The following is a 22204-nucleotide window of genomic DNA, read 5'->3' on the forward strand; positions in this document are numbered from 1 at the left end:
CTAAAATAAGCACAATCAGCACGGACTTGAACTCTCCTGGTTCGTGCAGTTTATTTCCAGAGTGAGCAGTACATTTACCAGTTGAACCATCAGGAGAGCTTCGTACAACAGCTTTCATGCACTAGAGCCTAGATATAAACCTGTGGTTATGTGCTGTACAGCACTCTTCAGACTCAGAGTAAGGATGTTGTTGGGAACATCTGCTGCCAGAAGCTGTGGGATTTGAGTGTATGAGTAAGAACCAACTTTTACAACATTCGGTCCCACAGTCAGAAGATGAGCTCATGCTGGGAGGTGACAATCTCTTTCTGTTTCTATATATATCGCTATATCAACATCCGATATTCTTAACTCTGGAAAGATATCATAAGTCTATACCTAATTAGATTCAGTTTGTTGCATTGAAGTTTCATTCCACAACAGCTCCGCATTGCTATGTTCATACTAGCCAACCAACTCCGTTCTGGAGCAAGACTGGGTCTGGGTTTATTTCTGCAAAAATAGCTGGCTCCTTTTAGGCAGAAACATGCTGAAAGTGTACTGAGTGGCAGTAAAGGCTTGGCAATGACAGAAATGAATAAGTGCTGTGACCATGGAGCTCAGTGAAGGGACTGTTTGTGAATTGCGAGGACATGATGCCATTTCCCTTGCTGGAAGAACTTCTAAAAGGATCCTGATTAGGGATGACTGGTACTAATGAACCGAATATGATTCTCTGCCAATTTTCTTTTACTGCAGTACAAATGTTTCCAAACTGGCCCCATTGGGATCATAGTGGGGAACAGGATAATATTGAGGACCATCTGGAATAAGACATTTACGTCAGTCGACAAACAGTTTGGAAATCCTGAGCAGTTCCTCCATAAAATTGTCATGGAAGTGAAGATCGAGTCACTTAGATGAGCAACACTAGCTGAGAAGTGACAGCAAATTAATCTAGTGGAGTCACTCATTACCAGCTGTAGAACAAGGGCCAGCTCATGGCATTAATATTCATTGACTACTTTGTTTTGTGTAACACACAAGAAAGCCACAAAGAGTCATAGTCATAGAGTCATATGGCACAGAAGGATTGTGACTCGCTCCTGTGAGGTTGAGGGGTGATTTGATAGAGGTGTACAAAATTATGACGGGTTTGGATAGGCTAGACGGGGAAAGGCTGTTCCCACTAATTGATGGTACAAGGACTAGGGGACACAGATTTAAGGTTTTGGGCAAGAGATACAGGGGGGACGTGAGGAAACACTTTTTTACGCAGCGAGTGGTGAGGACCTGGAACTCGCTGCCGATGGAAGTGGTGGAAGCGGAGACACTCAGTGTTTTCAAGGGGAGACTGGATAGGCACTTGAGGGAAATAAACTTGCAGGGCTACGGGGATAGAGTAGGGGAATGGGACTGACTGGATTGCTCCACTTGTCCCGTTCACAATCTGTCTCGAGCACTCTCCAAACTCTTATTCCTGTCCACTGTGAGACATTGTTGTCATGCCTGTCCTATTCCTTATTTGGAATTTTAGCCAACAGTAAACAAAAGTTTAAAAACCTCACTCTGCCCAAGGATGACTAGATACAGGTAAGGTATCAGCATAAAATGGCATCACTGTCTGGCTGATGGAAGACAATGCTTTGATATCTTTTATAAAATAGCTAGGTTTAAAATGGAGGCAGCTTTCTTTTTGTTAAGCTACAAAATGAAAGGTAGACAATCGATTTGCATGAAAACAGATAACTGAAAAAGGGATTCCTTTGATAGCTAATGTTTGATAGACAGATGTCATTTCGGTGATGCTTTAGCAATTGTTTCTTTCTTACTAGATGGCGTTCAAAATACAGTTGAACATTAATATGGGAGAATTATGGTGTATTTATACCAGTCTGAAATTAGTATTTGTCGTATTGGATCCAACTGGGCACTACCTCCTTTATACGGCCTGAATCCAACTGCAGTTTTTCTGCCCAGGAGATAGCTCTGTGTAAGTGTGCTTACATGCATTCACGGAACTCCTCTATCAACCATTAAAATTTAAATATCATCAGAGTACAGGCAGGAGCTTCCATACCCTCTAAACATTCAAATGAACTTTGGGTAAGTTTAAAAAGTATTCATGGAAAAATTAAAAATGGAGCTTGATAGATTGGAGAACTTTGGGATCATAAAGAAAACAGAAAGTCTGAACAGTGTGGGGCTCTTTTCTCTAGAAAAGAGAAGGCTGAGAGGCGACCCGATAGAGGTCTTTAAAATTATGAAGGGGTTTGATAATGTCACCAATAAGGGAATTCAAGAGAAACTACTTCACTCAGACAGTGGTGAGAATGTGGAACTTGCTACCTCATGGAATAGTTGGGGGGAATAGCATAGATGCATCTAAGGGGAAGCTTGATAAGTACACGAGGGAGAAAGGAATAGAAGGATATGTCGATAGGGTGAGATGAAGTAGGGTGGGAGGAGGCTCGTGTGGAGCATAAACACCAGCATAGACTGGTTGGACTGAAAGGCCTGTTTCTGTGCTGTAAATTCTACGTAACTCTATGTAGATGGAGCAATGGAACAGATAAACTTATTAGTAATTGTTAACAAAAATTATACTAAATTGTGAACTTACTTGGACTGTAGAGGTGTAAATAGCTACAAAAGAGAATATTTCATGCTTTCAACTAATAAGGAAATTATGGCAGTTTGCTGCTGCAAAATATTTTAGCAAGTTAGATGATTCTTCAGGTATATGGCAACTAAAACTGAATGAAACACATTCCAAGTTCTGCACATTGAATACTTCTTATGGAGGGTACATATTCTTGCAGCTTTCCTTTGGGATCCTGTCTGCTCCAGAAATGTATCACAAAATCATCCAAATGATTTATAAAGAAAAACAATAGATGTTTACATAGCGTCTTTCACGACCTTAGAACATCCTAAAGTGCTTTACAGCCAACAAAGTACTTTTGAAGTGTAGTCACTGTTGTAATGTAGGAAACGCGGCAGCCAGTTTGCGCACAGCAAGGTCCCACAAACAGCAGTGTGACCAGATAACCTGTTTTAATGATGTTGGTTGAGGGATAAATATTGGCCAGGACACCGGGGAGAACTCCCCTGCTCTTCTTCAAAATAGTGCCATGGGATCTAGTGCCAGGGCAGATGGTTTAACGTCTCATCCAAAAGACAGCACCTCCAACAGTGAAGCAGTCTGTCAGTACTGCACTGGAGTTTCAACCTAAATTTTATGCTCAAGTCTCTGGAGTGACTTAGGGGCAAGACTGCTGTGTACTGAGCCATGGCTGACACCTTGAGCACATTGACACTGGATGACATAATAGCATGGGGTTAGTCCATGGAGCAACATAATGTCAAGCTTCACAAATTAATTCAAGTTACGAAGAGATCCAAAGCTTATTAAAGTCAAATTTGTATTTGGAGCCCCTGAGCTGACACTTGTTGGTGACATTGACCGGAATTTTCCGGGGTGGTTGCGGACGTGATCGGAGGCGGGTCGGGGGGGGGGGGAAGTTGATATTTTTGGGAGCGGGTTGGTAACCCGTCGTCATCCCGCCCCCACGCTCCTTTCCCTCGGACGCATCTGTCAGCGTGGCAGCGAACCGACCAGCAGAAGCGGGCGACCCAATTTAAAGGATTAATAGCTTGTTCTCAGACCCTTAAGAGTCTTTTTAACCTTACCATTTAAATTTACCTGGATGTCCACGGGAACCACGCTGCTCGGGAACGATGTCTGTCAACCTGAGGTGGGAGTTCAGTGACCATTGCTTCAGCTGATTAGTTGACAGCATCAAATGTAGTATAAAAGCTCCCACCTGACAGCTGATCACTTTCCTCAGGCAGAAGCTGTTGCTGACTGCATTCCCAGCACAGATTGAGCTTTCTGCAGGCTGCAAGTCTTTCCAGCAAAGTCTTCATCCAGTGTCACCTCATTGGAAGAACCTCTCTCACCATTGACAGAATGCTTCTGTCATCTCTACTTCACCTGCCACATATTCCATCAACATGGGTGCCATTTATACTGCCTCACCTTGGTCCTCAGAATTGGACCACGATCAGCCCCAACACCAGCAGCACCAGGCACACCAGCAGCACCAACAACACCACCAACCTTCTCTGCAATCACCTGATGCTGCACAGGACAGCGGGCATCAGTACCCGACCACATTGCTGCCCGGGAGGCCAGGGATGGCCTCATCATGGCCAGATTTAGTTAACGCTATGCTGTACGCCCATATGGCTGCCACATGATTCGCCAGGTTGGCACCACCCCACAGCAACACCATAAAGCATCCCTGAAATGAGCAAGCCATTCCTTTCACACTCACCACCATTGCTGGAGGTAACGTTATGTCTCACCAATCACTGCAACTCACTAAGCCACTTCCAAAGGTGCACACAAATCTGTCCAAGACCAGAAAGTGTTGAAAATAAAGATTTTTATGTTTGACAGAACATTAACAGAAACTTTACATAAACATTGGATAAAACACCCAAGTGGCTACACTTGTGAATCTACCTGTGTGTCATCTTTCTTTTCGGCGTGCTTCTACGAGGTGCTAGCCCTGTGGCATCAGCAGAGGTAGAGGCAGTCTGCTCACTTCCCTGCTGCCAAGGAGCTGGAGAGCACCTTGCTGCATATCAGTGGGGCCATGAGGACCCACGGCTACGCTGACAGCCCTCCTAGAGAGAAGGTGTATGAGCCTCTGCCATCTATCCTCCATACATAGCCATCTATCCTCCATAGATAGCCATCTATTCTCCATAGGGACCATGTGCTCCTGTGAGTGGTGCATTAGCTGCTCAATGCAGTTGACCATCCTATCCATGGAGGAGCCTACTGTCGCCATCGCCTGCGACATGGTGCTGCTCATGTTGGAAATGGACTCCTCCATTCTCTGAACATTTGCAGACATCGCGCTCGCAAAACTTGTCAGAGCCCCCTGCACTTCTTCCTGCACCTCCAGGATCGCCCTCTTTCTGGATGGCCCCTGAGGCTCAGCATCTGCATGCAGCTGAGCAGAGCTAGGAGTATCCTGCGCCCTCCAGCGAGGACTCTCCACTGCTGTCCCTGTCTCCACCATCTGCTCTTACTCAGTTGTGAGTTGTGAGACACCAGGTGACAACACTACTCTATCTCGCATGGGACCCACCAAGGTGTGCGTCTCTACGCTGGTGCTGGGTGAGTTTATTTCTGGTGACGGTGCACCCTCAGAGGCTGGAGGCTCCTCTGAGGAGTAGTCTACCTCTTCCTCCTGGAGAGTAGGGGGGGTCGCTTGATGGACCTGTGGAAGAGTAAAGAGATGAGTTAGATATGTCATATGAAGAATGGGTACAGATACCATTATGCACATGATGACCATTCACTGGCTGCTGACATCAGTCCCCATATGAGTGATTGATGTATGCCATGTAACTGTATGAAATGTAATTTTGTCACCAGGTTGCTGAGATGTCCCCCTCTGTCCATCTCTCACCTCCAGCTGCTCGATGACTCCAGATATTTCTAAAGCAGCCTCCTCTGCTGTTGTAAGGTTTGCAAATGATGGCGTTCCACCTCTGGTTCTCCCCCTCTCCCTCTTATTGTGCGCTCTCTTTACCTACAAGGAGGGAAAGAAGAGAAGGTTGAGTGAGAGTGATGGATTGAGTGTAAGGAATGGATGGGTTAGATCTTTAGAGGGAGACTATGATGAAGTGGGGTGCCAAAGCCAAGTGACCTCCTTGTGTGTTGTTAGTTGGTATGATTGCACTAGGATGAGGGTGAGTGTGAGGGGTGGCTAGTGAGATGGGGATGTGATAACGTAGATAGAGGGATGGGTGGATGTGCAAGGTAAGTTGGTGTAAGGATGTGCAGGAGTAGGGTAGGGAAGGCAGAGTGATGGGGATGTGATGAGAGGCACAGCAGAATGAAGTTGAGTGTGGCTTTGTACTAACGTTTTATGATCTAAAGAGATCATTGAAACATTTGTAGCACTGCACCCAGGTCCTCCTGACCACTTCCCTGCTTGTGACCTCCTCTTCAATCTCCAACCAGGTTTGATCTTCTGCCGATGTCTCTTCCACCCATTAGAAGGGAAGAGGACCTCCCTGCATGCTCTGACTCCCTCCATAAACATATGGAGGGAATCATCGGAGAACCTGGGTGCAGCCCTCTGCGCCTGTGCAGTCATTATTTGCAGCACTCCAATGCTGTCGTGCACTGACAGCACTAGGTTAGATTAAACATCAAATCTAATGTGGCCATGGCACCTTTAAAGATCCTGGCTGAAAACACGTCATCGATGATGTCACCAGATCCACACCATTTAATTGGGTCGGGTAATGCGCAGGGCGGACTTAAGAGGCCCTATTAACGTAAAGTCGTTCTGTGGCGTGGGATGGAGCCAGCAATGGGGTCGCAACCCGCCACGGCCACAGCCCGTACCAGACCCGCCCAGGTAGGGAAAATTCCAGCCATTGTTACTAGTGAAATCGGGTAGCCTGGCAATATGAAAATCTCAGCTATATATATCACATTCACAAGGCAAGAAATATGTCCAGAGACTGCTAGGCATGGTTCATATCAAATCTCTTGGAATAAGTACCACCTCTCAGAAAACTGTTAGAAAATTCTACTGGATGGAGCTGGAATCGTGAACAGGAGGAAATATGGGAAAACTAAATGGATTGTTTATGCAAGAGCTGGTTCTGAAGTTCTTTAGTCCTCAAAGACCAATAAAAATTTCAGCTGGTGCCTTACTGACGGGAATTCTGGGGTCATGCTCTTGCAAAACAATGATGACAGGCAGCAACTATAACTGTCAGTTATGCATCACATTAATTGACTGGTGCAGAGACAAGATATGCATATTTTGTTAACCATTATGTTTGTGACAGGCTCAATCAGTTTGTGTATGGCCTTACCATACAAGAGGGTAAGGGGAAAGAGCACGGCAGTGGGACTATTTGGATAACTCTTTCAAAGAGCTGGTACAGGTACCATGGGCCGAATGGCCTCCACATCTGCTGTAAGATTCGGTGATTCTACCCTTATTGTTAAAACAGCCTGAGAAATCAGAGATTGGTCACCTTTCAAGTCACAACAGCTATGTTTTAATATTTTCTCTCTATTGTAATTTTTTAGCTTGAAAATGGCTTCTTCTAAGAAAGTCGCTAGCTTCAAAATGACTTCATCAATAATATGCTGGAAAGATGACCTTTGTTCATTTGGCTTGAAGAAAGTTGCTTTAATATAGTTAATTATTAAAAAGAATCGCATCTGAATAAAAAGGCACCAGAGTGTTTGAAATAATTAGCAAGCTATTAATTAATTACATTGTGGGGGACTACGGTCTCCCGCGTAAAGAAATAGGCAACACAGCGAGCTACAAGAAATAGGTCTTTACTCCAACTCTCACAATACAGTACTGAATTCGTGAAGCCCGCGAACCTGTGATGACTCACGGATTGGTCACCTGCTGGAACCTGATTGGTTTTCCTTCTCTCAGCAGCAGGCAAGTCTGAACGTGCCTTATTCCTCTCAGCTTGCAACTGTCTTGTGGGGGGAGGGGAATACAGCAGTTAAAAGGGGATTATACAGGTTTATCTACATACACACAGTGTTTCTCCAATGTGGCAACACCACAACATCATCTAATCAGCATAGCCCGAACATACAAAAGCAAAATACTGCAGATGCTGGAAATCTGAAATAAAAACAGAAAATACTGCAAATACTCAGCAGGTCAGGCAGCATATGTGCAGAGAGAAACAGAGTTAACGTTTCAGGTCGATGACCCTTCATCAGAATTGGAAAAAGCTGGAGATGGAACAGGTTTTTAAGCAAGTGCAGGGGCAGGGAGGGGGGGAGGGGAAGGAAAGAACAAAAGGGAAGGTCTGTGATAGGATGGAAGGCAGGAGAGATTAAGAGACATTAAGAGATGGTGCAAGGCAAAAGGAGATGGTAATGGGACAAGTTAAGAAACAAAAGATGGCTCTAGATGGAAGGCAGGAGAGATTAAGACATTAAGAGACATTAAGAGATGGTGCAAGGCAAAAGGAGATGGTAATGGGACAAGTTAAGGAACAAAAGATGACTCTAGATGAAGTGTAAATGGCAGAATGAAAGACAGCTGCCATGTGGGAGAGAAAGAATAAATAAATAAATAATAAATAAAATAAATGGGAAAAAAAAGAATAGGGGCCGAGGTTATGATCTGAAATTGTAGAACTCTATGTTGAGTCCAGAAGGCTGTAAAGTGCCTAATCGAAAGATGAGGTGCTGTTCCTCGAGCTTACATTGAGCTTCATTGGAACAGTGTAAGAGGCCGAGGACAGTGAGTTCTGAATGGGACTGGAGCGGAGAATTAAAGTGACAGGCGACCGGAAGCTCAGGGTCACCCTTATGGACTGAACGGAGGTGTTCCGCAAAGCAGTCACCTAATCTGCGTTTGGTCTCCCCAATGTAGAGGAGGCCGCATCGTGAGCAGCAAATACAGTATACTAAATTGCAAGAAGTACAAGTAAATCGCTGTTTCACCTGGAAGGGGTGTTTGGGGCCCCAGACAGTGGGAATGGTGGAGGTAAAAGTGCTGGTGTTGCATCTCCTGCGCTTGCATGGGAAGGTGCCGGAGGAAGGGGAAGGAGTGTTGGGGGTGATAGAGGAGTGGACCAGGGTGTTGCAGAGGGAGCGGTCCCTTCGGAATGCTGAAAGGGGAGGTGAGGGGAAGGTGTGTTTGGTGGTGGGATCACGCTGGAGGTGGCGGAAATGGCGGAGGATGATCCGTTGAATGTGGAGGCTGTTGGGGTGAAAGGTGAGGACAAGGGGAACCCTATCGTGGTTCCGGGAGGGAGGGGAAGGGGTGAGAGCAGAAGTGCGGGAAATAGAACGGACATGACTTTTTTTTGCCAGCATTTATCTTTTTTTTATCCATTTCTGCTCTCAAGGAACTGACTCTTGCAGGGATACAGCTCCACCGAGGCTAGCAGCCCTTTAATGGGGTCACAACCCACCAGCCCTTTAATACTTCACCCAAATATACATTATTCCCTTGTGAGCCTGGAGTGTTATCAGGCTATTTTAACACTGGAGAGCATCACACCCAATATCCGCACACCTACACTTTCCAGTAAAAGTAACTGGGGCAGGAACCTTGGTCAATTATCTGCTTCCCTACGACAAGGGCACTGAGGCCAATTGCTGGCCTGGCTGAGATCAGCTGCACAGCGCTGCACAGGGTTTTCTGTCTTGCATGGCATAATATTGCACGGGGCCCTTTAACCTCTTGACCCTCAGGGAGCAAGAGACACCCGTTAACTCAACAGATACCAGCAATCAAAACGTACTGCAGCCATCCAGCTCAGTACCAAACCACACAGCCGCTGAGCCATAACACCATTGGGGGAAAGCAACTTGGAGGAATGGCTTAGGCTGAGCACATGAGGCAGTGGAGTGAACACGCACTGTTGACGTGAAAAAAATGATCGAAGCACCTTGTTAAATGGCTTTATGCATCTGTGACAGTTCAAGAGGCTCACGTTACCAGGTTCAGTGACTCCTCCAAGCCAGTCGTCCTGATGAGATCATCGTGACCCATTGTTCAAAGAAAAAAATATTCCAAAAAAACAAATTAACAGAAATAGAAAAATAAGCCCAAAGGATGTCAAAGTTAATCCTAGCTCTTTTTCAATAGTGATGAGACTATGATTGCAGGCATTAACCACACACAATAAGTGAATGTTTTCATTGGTTTTACTTAGTTATTCAATACAGTATTTTCCATTCAAACCTGCTGATGCTTGAGGTAGTGCAAAATACACCAGAAGTTAAATAAGGCTGTTTTTAATCAAACATTATGGTCAAAGGTCCAATAATGACATTCTGTTTGTTGGCTGGCCAGACTGAATGGATGATGTTATTTATATAATGGGTGCTGCACAGGATTTCCTGTTTCCACTGATAACTGTTGGACGAATACATGTTTATGTTCTTTCTCTGATTTTTATCTGGTTAAAATAATATTTTTGGAATTTTCCAAGTCACAAAAGTACTATACTGTACCAGTGCATTTTAGTGTTGCTTTTTTTAACCTTTTATTACTATTAATAGTCGATGTGACTTAAATGTTTAAACTAAATGTCAGGAAGTTGGCCTTCTCGATGAGTTGGTAAATGCATTTGTCGTCCAAAGTGGTACTGAGTAATAACAGACCAGGAAAGGCACCAGCTCTGATCTATGCTGAGTTAACCGATCTCAGCCAAGGTGTTGGTGTACCACAGTTGGCCTTAGCATCCTTAAACTATTGAGAGGAGAAACTCAGCCAAGGTTCCTGCTCCTGACCACTACCTAGAGACCGCTGCTTGGTAGGGCACAGATTTGGATAATGATCAACTAGCTTTCTGCCATTCACTGACTAAGCACTCAGATAAAGCTCGGCATTGTGATGGGATACAGGAGGGCTCCTAGCCATGGATCTATACCCCCAAAATAAGCTACCATGTTCACAAGAGGAGAGGAGGGAAGGGGAAAAGAAGCCCTTAGGGCTATGTTTTGACATTTTTTACCTCTATGTACAGGAAACTTTCTGATATCTGGCACTGATGGGACCGAGCTGGTGCCGTAACATCAAAAGTGCCGGACATACCAGAGTTAATGTTTAAACATACAGAACTGAGAAGCTCCTTGTGAATCAACAAACCCTGTTGCTTAGCAACAGCTTCAAAACAATCGGCTGCAGCTGCAAGCGTCTGTAGCTGAAGCTGTTGCTATAGTTACAGACCTTGCAGTGCTTGACTGGGAAAAAAAAGCAACGAGAACTAAAAAAACATATAGAAAACGGCTCCTGATTTTTGCCGTTAGATTGAGTATTCCGGACATATAACCTCCGGATAAACCAAAGTTTCCTGTATGTGAATTAGTTGTACTCCAAGTCAAAAGTTTGGAAAAAAACTGTCAGGAATTTTGAGACGGAAATGAATGAATTATTACTAACCATTTGTTTTGATGGGAGCCAGTAATGAAAGATGTCTGTTTGCTAAGTGTTTGGACATTATAAACACAGTGGGAAGGTTTCCTATGATCATTATTTCAAGCAAAATCATAAAAGTGTGTATGAGAAATTATTTATGATTTCAGCAGACATAGCTCTCGGAGGAAATTTTCCCGCTCTGTTTACAGTGCCACACACATCATAGGAAATTTATGAATGAGTGGGTGTGTATGGAATTCCTTGGGTGTGGGAGAAAAAGAGATGAAAAATGCCCAAAAGAACCTTTGCCTCAGCAGTTCTAAGGCCTAACTCCTCAGAGAGAAGAGACGCTAATAGGCAATGTGCACTGGCCTCCCAGATGAAACAGATGGCGTGTGGGAGGCAATCCTTGTGTGCACAGGCTTTCCTGGTATGGTACGCATGCTATAAGGAGGGCGCTTTATACATTGTGTAGTGAAAGATAGGAGGATGTGCTGCAAGTGCGTTGGATTGTGTCAGCTCATTTTAGGAATAGTTCAAATTCACTTTTTGGACTCATTTCAAGTCCTCGGATTTAACTTTATTAAATCCTGAATATAACCTTGCACAGAGCAAACAAATATAAACTTTGGACCTAACTTTGCCTCAGTCATTTCCCATAGCCACCTTTTGATGAATAGAATGCGTAGGGAAACCAGAATAATTCACTGAAACTCTATCTCCTCCTTACTGACAGTGCCAATGTGTGCATTTTTTGTAGTGTTGAGACAAAAATGAACTGTCAGTGAAAGACAGCTCTCTTTATTGACATCCTCCTTTCTTGATCTCGTTCCAATTTTATCTCCGTTGGCCCTGTCCCTGATACACTGAACGTTATGTTCACCACAGTCTTCAGGCTGAACAAATGGGGCAAGTGCCATGGTTTCTTTCAACTGTGGAGCCCAAGGTAGGAGTGTTACAATCCATTCATCTAATTGGATGGTTTTCCACATCTAATGAAAAATTACCAAAAACACAGCTATCTTGCATTTTTTTCTTTTTTTTTGCCTTTTCTCCTCAAGTGATGACTCATGTAGGAACACAGCACCATCGGCATTGGGAACCCTTGAGTAGCTCATCCATTTGTGACCCTAGACAGTCAGGGGTAATTTCAATCTAACCTGGCATGCAGGAAACAGGTGGTTCAGAGGGGAAGTGAAAAAGAAAATAAGAGGGGCAAAGAGAGGGTATGAGAATAGAATGACAGCTAACATAAAAGGTAATCCAAAAGTCTTCTATAGGCATAGAAATAGTAAAAGGGTATAAGAGAAGGGGTGAGGCCGATTAGGGACCAAAAAGGAGACCTATGCATGGAGGCATAGGGTATGGCTGAGGTACTAAATGAATACATTCCATCTGTCTTTACCAAGGAAGAGAATGCTGTCATAGACATAGTAAAAAAGGAGGAGGTAGTGGAGATACTTGATAAGATAAAAATTGATAAAGAGGAGGTATTAGAAAGGCTGGCTGTACTTAAAGCAGATAAATCACCAGGACCGGATGGGATGCATCCTAGGATGCTGAGGGAATTGATGGGAGGAAATTGCGGAGGTACTGGCCATAATATTCCAATCCACGTTAGATACGGAGGTGGTGCCAGAGGACTGGAGAATTGCAAATGTTACACCATTGTTCAAAAAAGAGTGTAAAGATAAACCCAGCAACTTACAGGCCAGTCAGTTTGACCTCGGTAGTGGGGAAGCTTTTAGAAACAGTAATCAGGGTCAAAATTAACAGTCACTTGGACAAGTGTGAATTAATTAAGGACTGCCAGCATGGATTTGTTAAAGGCAAACCATGTTTAACTAACTTGATTGAGTTCTTTGATGAGGTAATGGAAAGGATTGATGAGGGCAATGCGGTTGACATAGTGTACATAGATTTCCAAAAGGCATTCGACAAAGTGCCACATAATAGGCTTGCCAGCAACGTTGAAGCCCATGGAATAAAAGGGACAGTGGCAGCATGGATACGAAATTGGCCACGTGATAGGAAACAGGGAGTAGTGGTGAACAGTTGTTTTTTGGACTGGAGGAAGGTATACAGTGGTGTTCCCCAGGGATCGGTTCTAGGGCCACTGCTTTTCTTGATATATATTAATGACCTGGACGTGGGTGTACAGGGCACAATTTCAAAATTTGCAAATGACACAAAACTTGGTAGTATAGTGAACAGTGAGGAGGAGAGTGATAGACTTCAGGAAGACATAGAGAGGCTGGTGAAATGGGTGGACACGTGGGCAGATGAAATTTAATGCAGAAAAGTGAAGTAATACATTTTGGTAGAAAGAATGAAGAGAGGACATATAAACTAAATGGTACAATCCTGAAGGGGGTGCATGAACAGAGAGACTGGGGGTATGTGTGCACAAATCATTGAAGGTGGCAAGGCAGATTGAGAAAGCAGTTAAAAAGGCTTACGTGATGCTGGGCTTCATAAATAGAGGTATAGAGGGCGATTTTCTGAGCCCCGAGGAGGCGGGTTTGGAGGCGGGAAAGGTGGGAAAATCACAGGGCTACGGGGAGAGGGCGGGGAAGTTAGACTAGCTGAAGTGCTCTTGCAGAGAGCCGGCATGGGCTCGACAGGCCGAATGGCCTACTTCCGTGCTGTAACCATTCTGTGATTCTATGATTCATGTTGGGTGACCGTTTTACACCCCGCCCGATTTTACTCTTCGCTGAAGTTCCTGATTCTGTCCTGCACCAAGTCCCATTTGATATGCCAAATAACGGCCTGAATCCGTGAGGTTAAAGCTTAAAACTATAGGCTTTTATTAAGTAAGAACATGGCATCAAGTTAACACAGGGCAACCATCATTCATCACCGACCCAACCCTTATGAGTAAGACCCAGCCCTTATGAATAAGACCCAGCTCTTATAAGTAAGACTCACACCAATCCGGAGGATCCAGAGGGGCGGGGCTAGGGAGGAGCATTAGTGGTTACACCGGTAGAACATTCCAGACATTAACAAGTACAACAACAACAACAACAACAATACAAATGCCAGAACACAGAGTTATTTCATCACATTCACCCCCCTGCTATAGATTCAGTCTGTCAGGAGGTCTGATAATCCTCTGGGAATGACGTAACTCTTGCTGAGGCTCCTCCCGGAGTACTAACTCCGGTTCATTCGAATTCCCAGAATCATCAGTATTTTCCACACTGAGGGTTTGTGTCTCTGAAGGTCCAATACCACGATTGAAAACTCTACTCTCAGAGTCGAACTCTTTATAGAGACCGTATCCTCTCGCCCATCCGGATATTGAATATACGTATACTGGGGATTAGCATGGAGGAGTTGTACTTCCTCCACCAGTGGATCAGTCTTGTGGCCTCTCACATATCTGCGCAACAACACAGGGCCCGTGGTCGTCAACCATGTGGGTAACAATACTCCATTAGTAGCTTTTCTTGGAAAACTAAACATCCTTTAATGAGGGGTGGCATTCGTCGCTGTACACAAAAGAGACCTTATGGAATGCAGCATGTCTGGCAGGACATCCTGCCAGCGAGAGGTCGGCAGGCCTCGCGACTTCAGAGACAGTATGATAGCCTTCCACACTGTTGCATTTTCTTTCTCGACCTGCCCATTACCACGAGGGTTATAGTTGGTAGTTCTACTCGTTGCAATCCCTTTTGATAGCAAAAACTGTCGCAATTCTTCGCTCATACAGGAAGAACCCCTATCACTGTGTATATAGTTAGGCATGCCAAACAAGGAAAACAGTTGGCAGAGGCATTTAATTACAACAGCACTAGTCACATCTGGACAGGGGATAACAAAAGGGAACCGAGAGTACTCATCTATAATATTAAGAAAATAGACATTACAGTCGCTCGATGGAAGGGGACCTTTAAAATCGAGACTCAAACGCTCAAATGGTCGAGTTGCTTTAATAAGATGAGCTGGCTCGGACGGCTTATAGAAGCGAGGTTTGCATTCAGCACAAACACGACAGGTTCTGGTCATTGTCTGGACCTCCTCAATAGAGTAGGGTAGATTGTGGGACTTAATGAAGTGGTTCATTCTGGTAACCCCAGGGTGGCAGAGTGCATCGTGGAGACTTTGAAGCTTATCTATACCTAGACTAGCACATACTCCTCGTGACAAAGCATCCAATGGCTCATTAAATACTCCAGGCCTGTACTGAATATCATAGTCATATGTTGACAGTTCTATTCGCCATCTTAAAATCTTATCATCTTTGATCTTGCCTCTCTGCTTAGTATTGAACATAAAGGCCACAGATCGCTGGTCAGTAATGAGCGTAAAACGTTGGCCAGCAAGATAATGTCTCCAATACCTGATTGCTTCGATAATCGCCTGTGCCTCCTTTTCCACTGAAGAATGTCGAACTTCTGGTCCTTGTAATGTACGAGAGAAGAAAGCTACTGGTCTACCAGCTTGGTTAAGAGTTGCTGCCAACGCAAAATCAGATGCATCACTTTCCACTTGAAAAGGGATCTTCTCATCCACGGCACATACCACTGCCTTCTATTAGATATTAAGGAAAGCCTCCTGAGCTTCCGCCGATAGTGGAAAAGACGTCGACTTAATAAGAGGTCGGACTATATCTGAGTAGTTAGCCACCCACTGGGCATAGTACGAGAAGAATCCCAGACACCTTCTTAAAGCTTTTATAGTGTGAGGTAAAGGTAATTCCTTAAGTGGGCGTAATCTTTCAGGATCTGGCCCGATTACCCCATTCTCCACAACGCAACCAAGAATACACAAACATGTAGTATTAAAGGTACACTTGTTTTCATTGTAGGTCAGGTTTAACCTCTTTGCAGTCTCTAGGAACTTCGCGAGATTTTGATCATGCTCCCGTTGGTCGCGCCCACAGATAGTAACATTGTCCAGGTACGGGAATGTTGCTTCCAACGCGTATTCATCCACCATACGATCCATCTCCCGTTGGAAGACAGATACCCCATTCATCACTCCAAAGGGCACCCTAAGGAATTGGTACAGGCGCCCATTAGCTTCAAAGGCCGTATAAGGTCGGTCTTCTATTTTAATGGGGAGTTGATGGTAGGCAGACTTTAAATCAATGGTGGAGAACACGCGATACTGAGCTATCTGGTTCACCATCTCAGAAATAGGAGGCAAAGGATGGGTGTCTAATTGGGTATACAAGTTTATAGTCTGGCTATAATCGACCACAAGTCTTTTCATTAGTTTTAACCACCACCACCTGGGCACGCCACGGGCTATTACTGTGTTCGATGATTCCCTCCCGTTGAAGCCTTTCCACTTCCTCTTTTATAAATTTTTTATCTTCTGAACTATACTGTCGACTCTTAATTACTATAGGTCTACAATTAGGAGCAAGGTTCACGAACAAAGAAGGCGGACTTATTTTTAAAGTAGAAAGGCCGCAGACTGTGAGCGGAGGCTGGGATCCACCATACTTAAGGGTGATGCTCTCATGCTGACACTGGAAGTCCAAGCCTAAAATTAAGTTCACACACAACTGAGGTAATATGAGGAGTTTAAAATCCTTATACTCCGTATCCTTAACGGTCAGTGTGACTTTACAATATCCAGTTACCTCCGAAGTAAGTGACTTGGACGCCATCACGATTTCATTTCGAGTAGGATACACCTTCAATGAACAGGAGTTAACAAGGTTGGGGTGTATAAAACTTTCACTACTGCCACAGTCTATCAAACACCCAGTAGGACGACCATTAATCTTGATGTCCATCATAGATTTCGACAAGGAACACGGTATGGTCTGGTCAACCGTAACCAAGGCTAGAGTAAAACGATAGGCGGCAGCAGAAAAGACATCGGGTACAGGATTACCCTTACACACTTTACTAAAATGTCCCCATTTCTTACATTTAAAACAGGTAGCCTCTCTGGCTGGGCATCATTGCCTGGGGTGTTTAGATTGGCCACAAAAATAACACTTAGATCCATGGGGTACAGCCGCAACAATAGCATTGAGTGGAGGCTCCATTGGTGTTAGGGATGCCTCCATACTCGGAACACACGAGGCTGAGAAAGACGCGTGGGCTGATGCATACACTTCTAAATTCTTCTGGGCTACATCTAACGATCGGGCAGTAGCGACGACCGTTTTTAAAACTAACGAGTCATTCTCGAGAAGTCTCTGTCTAATATAATTAGATCGGAGGCCAGATATGAAAGAATCGCAGATGGCCTCTTCCTGATACAATATGGCAGAGACAGCCTTGTAGTTGCAATCCTTAGCCAAAGCCTTAAGGTCCTGCAGGAAATCGTCCAGAGATTCCTCGGGTAATTGCCTGCGAGTAGACAAAAGATACCTGGCGTATACTTCGTTAACCGACTTAAGGTACTGGGCCTTAAGGGCTGCAAGGGCCTCTTCATATGTAGTAATATCTTCAATTATCGAGTAAGTTTGATGACTTACCAAGTTGGTTAGAAGACCCAACTTGTTAACCGTCGAATCGACCGATGCAATGAAGTGTTCAAAACATCGAAGCCAATGCGTAAATTTCTTCGACGCATCTGCCGAATAGGGATCGATATCCAAATGCTCTGGTTTCAAAAATCGATCCATCTTCCAAAAGTTGTTACTTAATAAAATTGATGTGCCAAATAATGGCCTGAATCCGTGAGGTTAAAGCTTAAAACTAAAGGCTTTTATTAAGTAAGAACATGGCATCAAGTTAACACAGGGCAACCATCATTCATCACCGACCCAGCCCTTATGAGTAAGACCCAGCTCTTATAAGTAAGACTCACACCAATCCGGAGGATCCAGAGGGGCAGGGCTAGGGAGGAGCATTAGTGGTTACACCGGTAGAACATTCCAGACATTAACAAGTACAACAACAACAACAACAACAATACAAATGCCAGAACACAGAGTTATTTCATCACACCATTCAACCATTACCCCCTGTGCTCGCTGATCTACATTGGCCTCCCGGTCCAGCAACATTTTCAATTATAAAATTCTCATCCTCGTGTTCAAATCCTTCCATGGCCTCATCCCTCCCTATATCTGTAATCCTCCAGCCCTACAACCCTCCAAGATATCAGTATTCCTCCAACTCAGGCCTTGTGTGCATCTCCCACTTCCTTCACCCCGCCACTGGCGGCCGTGCTTTCAGCCATCTTTAAGCTCTGGAAATCCCTCCCTAAGCCTCTCCGCCTCTCCATTTCTCTCTCCTTAAGATGCTCCTACCTCTTTAACCAACCTTTTGGTCACCTGTCCTAATGTCTCCTTATAGCTCAGTGCCAATTTTTGTCTGATTACGCTCCTGTGAAGTGTCTTGAGACATTTTACTATGTTAAAGGCGCTATATAAATGCAAGTTGTTGTTGTTGCTCCCTGATATCCACACGTGCACCTTTTCCAAAAGGAGTCACTAGATAGTGATGATGGAACAAGAACCTTGGCTTGACTTTCTCCACCCTAGCTTGGAGACACAGAAAACATTTTTTTTTTGTAATACTCCCTGCATGAGATTGATTAACATAACACAGACCAGGGGTTGAGCCTGGAACCTTCAAGACCTCTGTAGTTCAGTAAGACACAACCTGGGTGCATTTACTCAGAGTCACCTGGAGTTCCGTTATTCCACCGCACTTCCAGCAAAGTAACGGCAGCAAAGCGGGAGCAGATCTGTGGAATTTCCCCGCCGATGAATACTAATGATATGATTGGACTTTGTATTAAAACCAAAAATTGTAAGGGGGCAGAATTAAAACAGCTAAACTGACAAAACTACTGAATTATTCTGGGTTAACAGCTATATCTACACTAACATAGGAACAGGAGTAGGCTAGTCAGCTCCTTGAGCCTGATCCATCATTCAATTAGATTATGGCTGATCTGTATTGTAATTCCAGCTCCATTTACCCGCCTTGGTTCCAGAACCCTTAATACCCTTGCCTAAAAAAATCTATCAATCTCAGTTTTGACATTTTCAATTGACCCCCAGCCTCAACAGCTTTTTGGGGGAGAGAGTTCCAGATTTCCACTACCCTTTGTGTGAAGAAGTGCTTCCTGACATCACCCCTGAATGGTCTAGCTCCAATTTTAAGATTATGCCCCCTTGTTCTGGACTCCCCCCCACAAGAGGAAATAGTTTCTCTCTATCTACCCTATCAACTCCTTTAATCATCTTAAACATCTCAATTAGATCACCCCATCCTCATAATTTAACCCTTTTAGCCCCGGTTGATTATGCAAAAAATAATACTGTTTCTTAGAACGAGTGAGGCTGCCAAGAGAAGACAGGATATGCTCTCACTGCAGTCAGGGAGTAGTTGAGACAGAGATGCACTTCCTCACAGCCTGTGGAAAATATCAGGGCATCAGAGAGAATTTCTATCAAAAATTCTCACAAATATGCCCTGAATTCAGAAATCTGACTGACAACCAAAAACTCCCATTCCTACTGGGGGAGGAGAGAAGCTGTGTAACACTGGCGGCACACTATGTTACAGCTTGCCATGAACAGAGGGACAACCAGTAAACTAAGACAAGAGTATATATAAACAAGGCGAAAATATATTTATAAACTCAGGGATATACCTGTTTATACACTGTATGAATGGAACCGCGTTTATGTGTTCAACCATAAATGTATTTTGATGCTTTGGCAACATAAGATGTACCTTATCATGCCAATAAAGCGATTTGTATTGTATTGTATTGGGTGGAGTGCTTGTGGGACGTGAATCTTGGAGAGGGGGCTCAGTTAAAAAAAAGCTTTGGAACCTCTGTTCTAGTCCCTCTAAACATCAGGGTGTTCAAGGGCTCATGAGGACCTCGATGCAGGAAAAAAGAAAATCAAATGCTCCACAGAGCTGCAGAACCTAGGGCAAAGAAGCTATCAACAGATTTCTGAAGCAGTCAGTGGGCGGAGGGTGGCGGGGGGGGGATGGTGGGGCGGTACTGATTTACTGTTATTTATTTCGCCATGGCAGAAGGGAGCCCAGGCTCACGAGCACTTCCAAAAAAAAAATAATGCTGCGCAGAGGTACGGACCAGAAGGCAAACAGCCTTTTTTTCTGTGAAATGAAAGAAACACATTTAAACGAAGGAAAATTGAAAATACCTGTAAGCTGGAACTGTTAGCAGAAGGCGCCTGAGGTTTGGAGAGGGTACAGTTGAGAATTAGCCTGAGAGAGTTGAGGGGAGTGCTGCAGCGCCACCAATGGGGAAAATATGTATCGCAGGCATTACCTGTTAGTGAGTTACCCCCAGTTTGGGAACCTCTGCCTTATTTAATATTTCCTATCTGAACTAGACTCTTCTCCTTCTTCTTAGGCAGTCTTCTTCTTCTTAGGCAGTCCCTCGGAACCGAGGATGACTTGCTTCCACATTAAAAATGAGTTCTCAGGTGACTGATGACTCCAATGCGGGACCTACAGTCTCTGTCACAGGTGGGGCAGACGGTGGTTGAAGGGGCGGGTGGGTGGGGTGCTTGGGTTGACGTGCGCTCCTTGCGCTGCCTGCGCTTGGCTTCCGCTTGCTCCCGGCGAAGAGACTCGAGGTGTTCGGCGCCTTCCCGGATGCTTCTCCTCCACTTTGTGCGGTCTTGGGCCAGGGATTCCCAGGTGTCGATGGGGATGTTACACTTTTTCAAGGAGGCTTTGAGTGTGTCCTTGAAGCATTTCCTCTGCCCACCTGGGGCTCTCTTGCCGTGCCGGAGCTCCGAGTAGAGCGCTTGTTTTGGGAGTCTCGTATCGGGCATGCGGACAATGAACTAGACTAGCATGAAGGTGAGACTACATTGAAAAAAAAATAACATTAGTCAGCACATCTCAAGGAAAGTGCACCTGTTCTCTGCTGAACATGGGGGCTGTACTGTTACAATGGTCACCAACAAGTCTATGGTGAAACACCATACAGGAGAGAGATGCAACCTCCATTGCATATTAAATAGACAAAGCCCCAGTTGACAGGGCTTGTAAAGCACAGCACAGCTTTCCCAGTGGATCCAGTCCAACACAGAGGCATCTCAGCTGAATAAGGCTCCATCCAGGAGACAATCACAGCATCCTCCAGCGTAGCAAAGTTTAGAATTGCACCATCGGAATCAGTACAGGGTAGTCGAACTCACACTACAATTCCATGGTGTCAAGTAGAGGAGTTCTTAAAAGGAAGAGAAGTAAAAGGCAAAAAGGTATCACCCAGTTTCAAGGACCTGATTTAAGTCGGAAGGGATCATTTTCCCTGTATTCACTGGAGTTTAGAAGAATGAGAGGGGACCTCATTGAAACGTATAACATTCTGACAGGGCTAGACAGACTGGATGCAGGGCAGATGTTTCCCCTGGCTGGAGGGGTTCTAGAACGAGGGGTCACAGTCTCAGGATATGGGATAGGACATTTAGGACTGAGATGAGAAGAAATTTCTTCACCCAGAGTGTGGTAAACCTGTGGAATTCTCTACCACAGAAGGCTGTGGAGGCCAAGTCACTGAATATATTTAAGAAGGAGATAGATAGATTTCTAGACACAAAAGACACCAAGGGGTATGGGGAGAGAGCGGACATATGGTATTGAGATAGAGGATCAGCCATGATCATATTGAATGGTGGAGCAGGCTCGAAGGGCCAAATGGCCTACTCCTGCTCCTATTTTTCTATGTTCTATGTTTCTATTTTCCAAGCTCATGCTTTGGGCACGGAGCCTTGATCACCAGCTATGCACAATGGAAAATTGCAGGCACACCAACCATGATTTAATTCATTTTAATGGGCAGAAAATAGGGGCAGCTAGCCTGCAATTTCTTGATGTGCACAGCTAGTGAATGAGGCTCCCACTGGAAAATCAGCTCCCTGAGTTAAAGACAGAAGATGCTGGAAATACGCAGCAGGTCTATCGCTGTCTGGAAAGACAAATAATGCTTAACCTTCCCCAGAACTGGCATGGTTCCGACTGACTAGTAACGATGAAGGATTGCACCTCGAAACATCAACCCTTCTCTCCCTCTCCCACTCTGATGCTTATTGGCCTGCTTTGCATTTCCAGCATTTTCTGTTTTCATTCTAATTCTCAAATTTTGCAGTTTTGCTCTTTATTTCATCATTTAGCAACAGGAATACATTCTAGGAAGCATTCGGAGTTATCCAAAGTGGCAGTGAGCTTTGACTCTGCCTTAAGTTTTGTATGAGAACACAGGTGAAGGCACCATTTCTAGACACAAAAGGCATCAAGGGGTATGGGGAGAGAACAGAAATATGGTTTTGAGATAAAGGATCAGCCATG

At 44.6% G+C, this 22204-nt stretch overlaps 1 long non-coding RNA gene across 1 annotated transcript in view; it reads left to right on the forward strand.

The window, feature by feature from the left end:
* The window catches only part of LOC147114181 (uncharacterized), a 31273-nt gene extending 23455 nt beyond the window's left edge, over positions 1–7818 (forward strand). The window contains exon 3 of the long non-coding RNA XR_015079364.1: positions 7115–7818. This is a non-coding gene — a long non-coding RNA (uncharacterized LOC147114181). The remainder of the gene's footprint in view (positions 1–7114) is intronic.
* The last annotated feature ends 14386 nt before the right edge of the window (positions 7819–22204 follow it).

The sequence above is a fragment of the Somniosus microcephalus genome, chromosome 8, assembly GCF_052327205.1.
Source record: "Somniosus microcephalus isolate GS21.2 chromosome 8, FLI_Smic_1.0, whole genome shotgun sequence".
Lineage (NCBI taxonomy): Eukaryota > Metazoa > Chordata > Chondrichthyes > Squaliformes > Somniosidae > Somniosus > Somniosus microcephalus.